Raw genomic sequence first — 13,249 nt, 5'->3', positions numbered from 1 at the left:
GGCCTCACAGGCCAGGTGATTTCCACCTTTCTCAAGGCCGGTTCTGCTCTTGCGCTTGCCTGATTCTATTCATCCAGGCCCTCCTTGGGTGGCACCATTATTCTTCTTTCTTTACCTCCTAACACCAGCCTCTCTCTCCTTCCCCACTCCCTCCACACTCTCCCTGCTGCTTTTGTTTCTGATTTTGATTTGCATCTTCTCCATTGTCGTAGGAAGCCAGTGTTGACTAGGCTCCTGAGCCTTCAGAAAACAAAAAACAAATTCAAAAGGAACCAGATTAGGAACAAATGAGAATTTTAGGGAAAGCAAGTTTAAGTCACACCTGTGGCCCTTGTGAGCCGGGCTGTCCTCCTTCATGCCATTCGCTCTCCTGGGACCTGAGGAGGAATGGGAAAATTGGGTAGAAGGGAGGATGCATTAAGTACTGTCCACTTAGTAAAACATAAGGCCTCCGCAAGTGTGATGGATGGTATGAGGATGACTAGGGAGTGGAGATGAGGGCCTGGCTTCCCTTTGGTTTGTCTTTGCCTGTGCTCCTAGGGCTGCCGTGACAAAGTACCCCAGGCTGGGAGGCTTAAACAACAGAAATTTGTCTCCCAGTCTGGAGGCCAGAAATCTGAGGTCAAGGTGTTGGCGGGGCCCTGGTACCTCTGAAGGCTCTAGGAGAGGATCCTTCCTTGCTTCTTCCAACCTCTGGCGGTCCACGTGGCCCTCAGCATTGTTTGACTTGCTACACTCTAATCCCTGCCCCAGTTCACACTACCTCCCTGGGACTCTGTCCTCTCTTCTTGTGAGAACACCAGTCACTGGATTTAGGGCCCACCGTAATCCAGGATGAACTCACCTTAACTAATTACATCTGCAAAGACCATATTTCTGAATAAGATCACATTTCAAAGGTTCCAGGTGTACGTGAATTTTCAGGGGACACGATTCAACTACACCGCCTTACCGAGGACATGTGAAAGGGCACACACGCTCTTTACCACGCTTGGCCCCGTTTTTTCATTCACTTCCCGTCTCCCTGGCTTCGTCACTGTGAAGTTGGGTAGATGTTTCCAAATGATTGTGGATTCCTCGCAAAAAGGTGTCAGGTAAACGAATGTATTAACAGATACAGTCACCTGTTGGGGACATATTGTGTATTAGAAATAAAATCCCTGAGGGTGGACCAGGGCAATGGTATTTTTAAAAGCCCCCCCACGCATACAGGGCTGAGACCCAGTCAGCTTGTCGACAGGGTACTCTGAGCATCCTGTAATTCTTCCGTGCTAGATGTAAGGGAAACCTGTATCACTTCCCTAGGAGCCCTCCTAAGATGGCTGGCCAGTTAGCTTTGCTTTACATCAGAGGAAAAATGAACTTGATTCTAAGGTGAACCTTTAATCACGTTCAAGTTTATGAACTGGGCTTGGGACTGCGTTTCTGCAGCAGACCCTACTGCCACCTAGTGGTAGGAAGGCGCCTCTGACCAACCAGGATAAGGAGCTATTGAGGTCCTTGAATTGAACGCTGTTATGTGCCAGTGTGAGGCTCAGAGGGCTGTCTCCACTCCGTGTACTTTACGGTAGCCTCCCACTGCTGTGCACGCACGTTTGGCAGGGGCACATCCTTCAAACGGCAAAGGCAGCTCCCTCAACCTTGCAAGCTGAACTAGAGGCTGCAATTACAATCAGGCACAGAAATGAAGGTGCTAATCTTCCTTAGGATCCCATCGTGCCCTTCTCATCCTTTAAGACCAGTTCCACTTGAGCCTCTTTGAAAAGGCCCTATGGCAGTTTGGGGATTCAACACAGAAAATGCTTCTTTCTACTGCTTAGGCAGCAACTTTAACGAAGTATCAAAAAATATGGAGTGAAAAAAACCTTTTCTTCACTTTCGATCTTTGACAGGTTTCCCCTTACAGCCACTCCACCCCCAGGTAACTGTAGCTTTGGCGGTAGCCCCCAGTGGAGGATAGGATTAAGTACAAAAAAATTCAAATATGGATCCTTATTTTTTTTTAAAAACTTTCTAAATCCCAGTAATGGCTACTGTATTTGTTTCCTAGGGCTGCCATTACAAAATATCACAAACTGGGTGGCATAAATAACAGAAGTGTATTGTCTCACAGTTCTGGAAGCTAGAAGTCCAAGATCAAGGTGTTGGCAGGGTTGATTCCTTCTGAGGGCTGCAAGGGAAGGATCTGTTTCTGGCTTCCCTCCTTGGCTTGTTGATGGCCATCTTCTCCCTGTGTCTTCCTTCTGTGTGTCTGTCTCTGTGTCCAAATTTCCCCTTTTTATAAGCATACCAGTCATATGGAATCAGAGCCGACCCTAAGGACCTTATTTTAACTTCCTTACTTCTGTAAAGACTGTATCTCCAAATAAGATCACATTCTGAAGTACTAGGGGTTAGAGCTTCAACATATGAATGCGGGGTGTCAGGGGCGGGGGGGGGAGGCACAATTCAATCCATGCCGGCTACTGTGTGTTTTTGTAAAGAAAAATGGTACCAAGAAAAGTACTGAGAGGGGCGTCTTGATAGGGGTGCAGCTTCTGGTTCCTATACTCTAGGCTGTGGCTGGGGGCCTCTGGCATCTCACCCTTTCCTTCTACACAGGGAGAGAGAAGCCAGTGGCCTCATCCCAAGGCAGTGCTCCTTTTCGAATGAAACCAGTACCATATTCCTCTCCCTACACTATCCAGAGTGAATTCGGTTGCAGCCCCAGGGCTACATGATATATTAGATAATAAGGTAACCATTTGGATTTACAATTAGCAGAAGTCACTCTCATGCGGGAAAGTCCACTGTAGAATTGTCAGCCCACATAAATCACTGATTTCCTCCGGCTTCTCTTAGGTCTTTGGAAAACAAATTAATCAGGCAGGGAACTGTATTAAAATACTGCTGCTGCACTAACAAACAAACAGTTTTGAAATGAGAGGCCATAATCCTAAATACATCCCACGAGGCATCTGAAATCAGTGCCAGTTTTTTCTTGGGTCTGTTCTCCTCTTATCAGTAATCTATCTGCTGGTTGGTGTGGAACGCTTTGATAGGGCATTTGAAGGTTGGCAGGAGGCCTGGTACTCCATGTGCTGTCAACACCTCAGAATTCAACAAACATTCTACCAGATAGGCACAACTTGGTAGTTTTCATCCAAATTGTACATACCCTTCAAGGTTGTTCCAAGTCCCACCTTCTGCCTCAAAGCTTCTTAATTAAGGCCCTGTAGTCTCTGGTTCTTGGGAAAGAATAATTTCACCACTGATCAGAATCTAAATATTTTTTTAAGTGCAAAGGTAGGAAATTTAGACCTAAGCTTCCTTCCAGCTATAAAACCCTATAGCGGTGTGATTGGACTCCATATATAGACTGTGTCCTGATTTCTGTAGCACTAGTGTATGTATTTGTTCACCTCCTTAAAAAAAATGGTGAGCTTTTGGACACCAGCAACTGTTGTACAAAGAGAAATCCCCTATTCCAATCTATTTCCAAGTGATTGTGCCTTGTGAAGTACCCCCAATATGAGGTAGATATGAATGTGATAAAAAGTAAATATAGAGCCTTATGTTAAAAAAAAAAAAATTTCCAGAGAAGAATCATCTCCGGTGAGCCCAGAGATGGAGGGGACTCCAGACCCAAGGGGATGATTAGGGTGGGGCGTTGTGAAGCCTTTACGTGTGTTTGTGGTGATGCTGTGAGTTTAGACGAAAATGAGGGGAGTGAGGCAGGATGAGCTGGTGTGCTCTCATGGCAACAGATAGAACGTTGGCCAAAAGAACAATATGAACTGGAAAGGAAAACAGTGGGGCTAGGGAAAACGGGCTCAGTATAGGAAAAGGAAATAAGGGACTTGCCACCTACGATAGCCTGGAGAGAAATCAATATTTTCCTCAAGGGTATTTTGGCAAAGAATTTCAACTTGAAATCAAAATGAGGCTGCCCTGAGATTAACCAAGATGGCGGAGTAGAAGGACGTGCTCTCACTCCCTCTTGCGAGAGCACCAGAATCAAAACTGGCTGCTGGACAATCATTGACAGGAAGACCCTGGACTTCACCAAGGAGGATACCCCACGTCCAAGGACAGAGGAGAAGCCACAGTGAGACGGTAGGAGGGGCGCAATCAGAGTAAAATCAAATCCCATAACTGCTGGGTGGTTGACTCACAGACTGGCGAACACTTATACCACAGAAGTCCACCCACTGGAGTGAAGGTTCTGAGCCCCAAGTCAGGCTTCCCAACCTGGGGGTCCGGCTACGGGAAGAGGAATTCCTAGAGAATCAGACTTTGAAGCCTAGTGGGAATTGATTGCAGGACTTTGACAGGACTGGGGGAAACAGAGACCCCACTCTTGGAGGGCACACACAAAGTAATGTGTGCATCGGGACCCAGGGGAAGGAGCAGTGACCCTGGGGGAGACTGAACCAGACCTACCTGCTGGTGTTGGGGGGCCTCCTGCAGAGGCAAGTGGTGGCTCTGTTTCACCGTGGGGATAAGGACACTGGCAGCCGAGGTTCTGGGAAGTTCTCCTTGGCGTGAGCCCTCCCAGAGTCTGCCATTAACCCCACCAAAGAGCACGGGTAGGCTCCAGTGTTGGGTTGCCTCAGGCAAAACAACCAACAGGGAGGGAACCCAGCCCCACCCATCAACAGTCAAGTGGATTAAGGTTTTACTGAGCTCTGACGCCACAGCAACAGGGAGGGAACCCAGCCCCACCCATCAACAGTCAAGTGGATTAAGGTTTTACTGAGCTCTGACCGCCACAGCAACAGTCAGCTCTACCCACCACCAGAGCCTCCCATCAAGCCTCTTAGATAGCCTCAACCACCAGAGGGCAGACAACAGAAGCAAGAAAAACTACAATCCTGCAGCCTGTGGACCAAAAACCACAGTTACAGAAAGATAGACAAGATGAAAAGGCAGAGGGCTATGTACCAGATGAAGGAACAAGAAAAAACCCCAGAAAAACAACTAAATGAAGTGGAGATAGGCAACCTTCCAGAAAAAGAATTCAGAATAATGATAGTGAAGATGATCCAGGACCTCGGAATAAGAATGGAGGCAAAGATTGAGAAGATGCAAGAAATGATTAACAAAGACCTAGAAGAATTAAAGAACAAACAAACAGAGATGACCAATACAATAACTGAAGTGAAAACTACACTAGAAGGAATCAATAGCAGAATAACTGAGGCAGAAGAACGGATAAGTGACCTGGAAGACAGAATGGTGGAATTCACTGCTGCGGAACAGACTAAAGAAAAAAGAATGAAAAGAAATGAAGACAGCCTAAGAGACCTCTGGGACAACATTAAACGCAACAACATTCACATTATAGGGGTCTCAGAAGGAGAAGAGAGAGAGAAAGGACCCGAGAAAATATTTGAAGAGATTATAGTCGAAAACTTCCCTAACATGGGAAAGGAAATAGCCACCCAAGTCCAGGAAGCGCAGAGAGTCCCATACAGAATAAACCCAAGGAGAAACACGCCGAGACACATAGTAATCAAAGTGGCAAAAATTAAAGACAAAGAAAAATTATTGAAAGCAGCAAGGGAAAAACGACAAATAACATACAAGGGAACTCCCATAAGGTTAACAGCTGATTTCTCAGCAGAATCTCTGCAAGCCAGAAGGGAGTGGCATGATATACTTAATGTGATGAAAGGGAAGAACCTACAACCAAGATTACTCTACCCGGCAAGGATCACATTTAGATTTGATGGAGAAATCAAAAGCTTTACAGACAAGCAAAAGCTACGAGAATTCAGCACCACCAAACCAGCTCTACAACAAATGCTAAAGGAACTTCTCTAAGTGGGAAACACAAGAGAAGAAAAGGACCTACAAAAACAAACCCAAAACAATTAAGAAAATGGTCATAGGAACATACATATCGATAATTACCTTAAACGTGAATGGATTAAATGCCCCAACCAAAAGACATAGACTGGCTGAATGGATACAAAAACAAGACCCATATATATGCTGTCTACAAGAGACCCACTTTAGACCTAGGGACACATACAGACTGAAAGTGAGGGGATGGAAAAAGATATTCCATGCAAATGGAAATCAAAAGAAAGCTGGAGTAGCAATACTCATATCAGATAAAATAGACTTTAAAATAAAGAATGTTACAAGAGACAAGGAAGGACACTACATAATGATCCAGGGATCAATCCAAGAAGAAGATATAACAATTATAAATATATATGCACCCAACATAGGAGCACCTCAATACATAAGGCAACTGCTAACAGCTATAAAAGAGGAAATCGACAGTAACACAATAATAGTGGGGGACTTTAACACTTCACTTACACCAATGGACAGATCATCCAAAATGAAAATAAATAAGGAAACAGAAGCTTTAAATGACACAATAGACCAGATAGATTTAATTGATATATATAGGACATTCCATCCAAAAACAGCAGATTACACGTTCTTCTCAAGTGCGCACGGAACATTCTCCAGGATAGATCACATCTTGGGTCACAAATCAAGCCTCAGTAAATTTAAGAAAATTGAAATCATACCAAGCATCTTTTCTGACCACAACACTATGAGATTAGAAATGAATTACAGGGAAAAAAAACGTAAAAAAGACAAACACATGGAGGCTAAACAATACGTTACTAAATAACCAAGAGATCACTGAAGAAATCAAAGAGGAAATCAAAAAATACCTAGAGACAAATGACAATGAAAACACGACGACCCAAAACCTATGGGATGCAGCAAAAGCGGTTCTAAGAGGGAAGTTTATAGCTATACAAGCCTACCTAAAGAAACAAGAAAAATCTCAAGTAAACAATCTAACCTTACACCTAAAGAAACTAGAGAAAGAAGAACAAACAAAACCCAAAGTTAGCAGAAGGAAAGAAATCATAAAGATCAGAGAAGAAATAAATGAAAAAGAAATGAAGGAAACGATAGCAAAGATCAATAAAACTAAAAGTTGGTTCTTTGAGAAGATAAACAAAATTGATAAGCCATTAGCCAGACTCATCAAGAAAAAGAGGGAGAGGACTCAAATCAATAAAATCAGAAGTGAAAAAGGAGAAGTTACAACAGACACCGCAGAAATACAAAACATCCTAAGAGACTACTATAAGCAACTTTATGCCAATAAAATGGACAACCTGGAAGAAATGGACAAATTCTTAGAAAGGTATAACCTTCCAAGACTGAATCAGGAAGAAACAGAAAATATGAACAGACCAATCACAAGTAATGAAATTGAAACTGTGATTAAAAATCTTCCAACAAACAAAAGTCCAGGACCAGATGGCTTCACAGGTGAATTCTATCAAACATTTAGAGAAGAGCTAACACCCATCCTTCTCAAACTCTTCCAAAAAATTGCAGAGGAAGGAACACTCCCAAACTCATTCTATGAGGCCACCATCACCCTGATACCAAAACCAGACAAAGACACTACAAAAAAAGAAAATTACAGACCAATATCACTGATGAATATAGATGCAAAAATCCTCAACAAAATACTAGCAAACAGAATCCAACAACACATTAAAAGGATCATACACCACGATCAAGTGGGATTTATCCCAGGGATGCAAGGATTCTTCAATATACGCAAATCAATCAATGTGATACACCATATTAACAAATTGAAGAATAAAAACCATATGATCATCTCAATAGATGCAGAAAAAGCTTTTGACAAAATTCAACACCCATTTATGATAAAAACTCTCCAGAAAGTGGGCATAGAGGGAACCTACCTCAACATAATAAAGGCCATATATGACAAACCCACAGCAAACATCATTCTCAATGGTGAAAAACTGAAAGCATTTCCTCTAAGATCAGGAACGAGACAAGGATGTCCACTCTCACCACTATTATTCAACATAGTTCTGGAAGTCCTAGCCACGGCAATCAGAGAAGAAAAAGAAATAAAAGGAATACAAATTGGAAAAGAGGAAGTAAAACTGTCACTGTTTGCGGATGACATGATACTATACATAGAGAATCCTAAAACTGCCACCAGAAAACTGCTAGAGCTAATTAATGAATATGGTAAAGTTGCAGGATACAAAATTAATGCACAGAAATCTCTTGCATTCCTATACACTAATGATGAAAAATCTGAAAGAGAAATTATGGAAACACTCCCATTTACCATTGCAACAAAAAGAATAAAATACCTAGGAATAAACCTACCTAGGGAGACAAAAGACCTGTATGCAGAAAACTATAAGACACTGATGAAAGAAATTAAAGATGATACCAACAGATGGAGAGATATACCATGTTCTTGGATTGGAAGAATCAACATTGTGAAAATGAGTATACTACCCAAAGCAATCTACAGATTCAATGCAATCCCTATCAAATTACCAATGGCATTTTTTACAGAGCTAGAACAAATCATCTTAAAATTTGTATGGAGACACAAAAGACCCCGAATAGCCAAAGCAGTCTTGAGGCAAAAAAATGGAGCTGGAGGAATCAGACTCCCTGACTTCAGACTATACTACAAAGCTACAGTAATCAAGACAATATGGTACTGGCACAAAAACAGAAACATAGATCAATGGAACAAGATAGAAAGCCCAGGGATTAACCCACGCACCTATGGTCAACTAATCTATGACAAAGGAGGCAAAGATATACAATGGAGAAAAGACAGTCTCTTCAATAAGTGGTGCTGGGAAAACTGGACAGCTACATGTAAAAGAATGAAATTAGAATACTCCCTAACACCATACACAAAAATAAACTCAAAATGGATTAGAGACCTAAATATAAGACTGGACACTATAAAAGTCTTAGAGGAAAACATAGGAAGAACACTCTTTGACATAAATCACAGCAAGATCTTTTTTGATCCACCTCCTAGAGTAATGGAAATAAAAACAAAAATAAACAAGTGGGACCTAATGAAACTTCAAAGCTTTTGCACAGCAAAGGAAACCATAAACAAGACGAAAAGACAACCCTCAGAATGGGAGAAAATATTTGCAAATGAATCAACGGACAAAGGATTAATCTCCAAAATATATAAACAGCTCATTCAGCTCAATATCAAAGAAACAAACACCCCAATCCAAAAATGGGCAGAAGACCTAAATAGACATTTCTCCAAAGAAGACATACAGACGGCCACGAGGCACATGAAAAGATGCTCAACATCACTAATTATTAGAGAAATGCAAATCAAAACTACAATGAGGTATCACCTCACTCCTGTTAGAATGGGCATCATCAGAAAATCTACAAACAACAAATGCTGGAGAGGGTGTGGAGAAAAGGGAACCCTCTTGCACTGTTGGTGGGAATGTAAATTGATACAGCCACTATGGAGAACAATATGGAGGTTCCTTAAAAAACTAAAAATAGAATTACCATATGACCCAGCAATCCCACTACTGGGCATATACCCAGAGAAAACCGTAATTCAAAAAGACACATGCACCCGAATGTTCATTGCAGCACTATTTACAATAGCCAGGTCATGGAAGCAACCTAAATGCCCATCAACAGACGAATGGATAAAGAAGAGGTGGTACATATATACAATGGAATATTACTCAGCCATAAAAAGGAACGAAATTGAGTCATTTGTTGAGACGTGGATGGATCTAGAGACTGTCATACAGAGTGAAGTAAGTCAGAAAGAGAAAAACAAATATCGTATATTAATGCATGTATGTGGAACCTAGAAAAATGGTACAGATGAGCCAGTTTGCAGGGCAGAAGTTGAGACACAGATGTAGAGAATGGACATATGGACACCAAGGGGGGAAAACTGTGGTGAGGTGGGGATGGTGGTGTGCTGAATTGGGCGATTGGGATTGACATGTATACACTGATGTGTATAAAATTGATGCCTAATAAGAACCTGCAGTATAAAAAAGCAAACAAAACAACTAATACTAAACTTTCATTGGGTTATTTGTATGGAAATATGTTAATATAAATGTTTCAGATATTACATGAAATTTCTAAAAATCTTATATTTGTATTTGTATGGAAATATGTATGGAAATATGTTAATATAAATGTTTCAGACATTACATGAAATTTCTAAAAATCTTATATGTTCTGGTATAATGTTATAAGTCATAATCCTAGTTATTACTTTAAAATGTATATCTCAGAAATAACTAATTTTCTTGTCAACTGCATTATTATGAACTTTCATCAAATCTTTTACCGTGGTCATTTTTAAGTCTTTTGTCATTTACAGACAGTTCTGGGTGTACTCTGATGATTTTGCAAATATGTTCCTATAAAAGGGTTTCATCTTCAAGAAATTCATGGAAAAGACTCTGACAAGTACAGGTTTCTGGTAACTGACTGTACTGCTGAACTGAATGAATAAGCATTTTCAGAACTCTGATGAAAAACTGATGAACTCATAAAAGTGCTAACAAAAGATCAAGATAAAAAAAACAATTAATTACATGGGACTGAGTGAACTGATGAGGATGAGTATAATTTTTGTGACTTTCTGTCTGAATTAAAAAAAAAAAAAATCCCACAAGGACTCAGAGGCAAAGAATATACAAATCAATTTTCACTGCAAAGTAAAGGAGCTGTTACAGTGGAGGATTACTGGACTGAATGTCAGTATTATGACATAGTATGAGTGTGTTTCATGTTTGGTAATTGCAATCATTCTTGCTTTTGTTGTAGTCATCCATGTACAATGCTTGGTGTCAGTCTATTTATCTCTTGTAAAAATAAAATACAGTGTGTGTGTGTGAGAAAAAAAAAAAAAAAAATGAGGCTGCCCTTGGACACCAGACAGGAAAAGATCCTGCTTCTGTGGGACCCTGGAGCTGAACTCTGAGGCAGTTGTAGTTTAAAAAGAACATTGCCCCTGAGGGTCAGGAGCTCATGGAACAAGGATACCCCAGGGACTCTTTAGTGTGGTCATCTTAGCCAGTCTGACTGTCCTGAAGTTCTGCTTTGTTTCAGCTCTGCCCTTAAATCCCCTCACAGCACATTCCAGATCTTATGAAATTCTATTGGCTAAATATGTCTTTTAAACAGTAGGTTGAGGGTATATATGTGTGTGTATCTTTCAGGGAAAAGGTTGAAAAAAAGGGAGGGTTGGAAATGAGCCTAGAAATGAGACCTTGGAAGAGAAACTTCTCGTCTTTGATGCCCTCTGCACATGGCTCTAGAAAGTCGACTTAGACCCTCCAACTTAGCCCATCTTGAAGTGATCTATACTTTGGAGGTCCCCTGGGGCAATCTGGCTCCCAAAAACTGCAATCCACCCTCCCAAAGGGCTTTGTGGTTAGCAAACAAACTGCTTTTGCTTTGCTATGTTCCCTTATTTCTCTGTGTCTGTGTTTTAAATAATTTTATTGAAAAGCCTTCGCAGTCTTTGACCACATGTGTGCATTACTGTGTAGTTTCAATCACAGAATTAAGTACTTCAGTTTAAGTGGAAATAAAAATACGAGCCTCTCACACACCCACACACTTACACACATATGTGGATAAACAATGCTAAGGATTAAGGCCACAGACATACCTAAAACCTCTACTCCTTTCATGCCAACTGTTATCACACCTTTACCTTCAGGTCTCAGAATTTAAAATATATCATGCATTCTCAAAGCATCACATGCTTAGGAAGAAACACTGGCATCTGTGTGGATGTATGATTGCGTGCAGTCAGACTGGCTAAGATGACCACACTAAATAGTCCCTGGGGTATCCTTGTTCCATGAGCTCCTGACCCTCAGGGGCAATGTTCTTTTTAAACACAGCAGTTATTAGGCATAGAGGGAACTTACCTCAACATAATAAAGGCCATATATGAAAAACCCACAGCCAACATCATTCTCAGTGGTAAAAAACTGAAACCATTTCCTCTAAGATCAGGAACAAGACAAGGTTGTCCACTCTCACCACTATTATTCAACATAGTTTTGGAAGTTTTAGCCACAGCGATCAGAGAAGAAAAAGAAATAAAAGGAATCCAAATCAGAAAAGAAGAAGTAAAGCTGTCACTGTTTGCAGATGACATGATAATATACATAGAGAATCCTAAAGATGCCACCAGAAAACTACTAGAGCTAACCAATGAATTTGGTAAAGTAGCAGGATACAAAATTAATGCACAGAAATCTCTTGCATTCCTATACACTAATGATGAAAAATCTGAAAGAGAAATTAAGGAAACACTCCCACTGACCATTGCAACAAAATGAATAAAATACCTAGGAATAAACCTACCTAAGAAGACAAAAGACCTGTATGCAGAAAACTATAAGACACTGATGAAAGAAATTAAAGATGATACCAACAGATGGAGAGATATACCATGGTCTTGGATTGGAAGAATCAACATTGTTAAAATGACTCTACTACCCAAAGCAATCTACAGATTCAATGCAATCCCTAACAAACTACCACAGGCATTTTTCACAGAACTAGAACAAAAAAATTTCACAATTTGTATGGAAACACAAAAGACCCCGCATAGCCAAAGCAATCTTGAGAAAGAAAAATGGAGCTGGAGGAATCAGGCTCCCAGACTTCAGACTATACTACAAAGCTACAGTAATCAAGACAGTATGGTACTGGCACAAAAACAGAAATATAGATCAATGGAACAGGATAGAAAGCCCCAAGATAAACCCAGGCACATATGGTCACCTTATTTTTGATAAAGGAGGCAAGAATATACAATGGAGAAAAGACAGCCTTTTCAATAGGTGCTGGGAAAACTGGACACCTACATGTAAAACAATGAAATTAGAACACTCCCTAACACCATACACAAAAATAAACTCAGAATGGATTAAAGACCTAAATATAAGGCCAGACACTATAAAACTCTTAGAGGAAAACATAGGCAGAACACTCTATGACATAAATCACAGCAAGATCCTTTTTGACCCAGCTCCTAGAGAAATGGAAATAAAAACAAAAATAAACAACTGGGACATAATGAAACTTAAAAGCTTTTGCACAGCAAAGGAAACCATATACAAGACCAAAAGACAACCCTCAGAATGGGAGAAAAAATTTGCCAATGAAGCAACTGACAAAGGATTAATCTCCAAAATTTACAAGCAGCTCATGCAGCTCCATATCAAAGAAACAAACAACCCAATCCAAACATGGGCAGAAGACCTAAATAGACATTTCTCCAAAGAAGATATACTTATTGCCAACAAACACATGAAAGAATGCTCACCATCACTAATCATTAGAGAAATGCAAATCAAAACTACAATGAGGTATCACCTCACACCAGTCAGAA

At 40.7% G+C, this 13,249-nt stretch overlaps 1 protein-coding gene and 1 long non-coding RNA gene across 10 annotated transcripts in view; one reads left to right on the top strand and one right to left on the bottom strand.

The window, feature by feature from the left end:
• The window catches only part of LOC309664984, a 152,702-nt gene that overhangs the window by 22,113 nt on the left and 117,340 nt on the right, over window positions 1-13,249 (bottom strand). For all 4 annotated transcript variants that reach the window (XR_014266115.1, XR_014266116.1, XR_014266117.1 and 1 more), the window contains exon 2: window positions 323-377. This is a non-coding gene — a long non-coding RNA (uncharacterized lncRNA). The remainder of the gene's footprint in view (window positions 1-322; window positions 378-13,249) is intronic.
• The window catches only part of PIP5K1B (phosphatidylinositol-4-phosphate 5-kinase type 1 beta), a 330,783-nt gene that overhangs the window by 311,649 nt on the left and 5,885 nt on the right, over window positions 1-13,249 (top strand). The window lies entirely within an intron of this gene.

The sequence above is a fragment of the Balaenoptera physalus genome (assembly GCF_965194825.1).
Source record: "Balaenoptera physalus genome assembly, chromosome: 7".
Lineage (NCBI taxonomy): Eukaryota > Metazoa > Chordata > Mammalia > Artiodactyla > Balaenopteridae > Balaenoptera > Balaenoptera physalus.
This window is presented reverse-complemented; position numbering and strand designations above follow the sequence as displayed.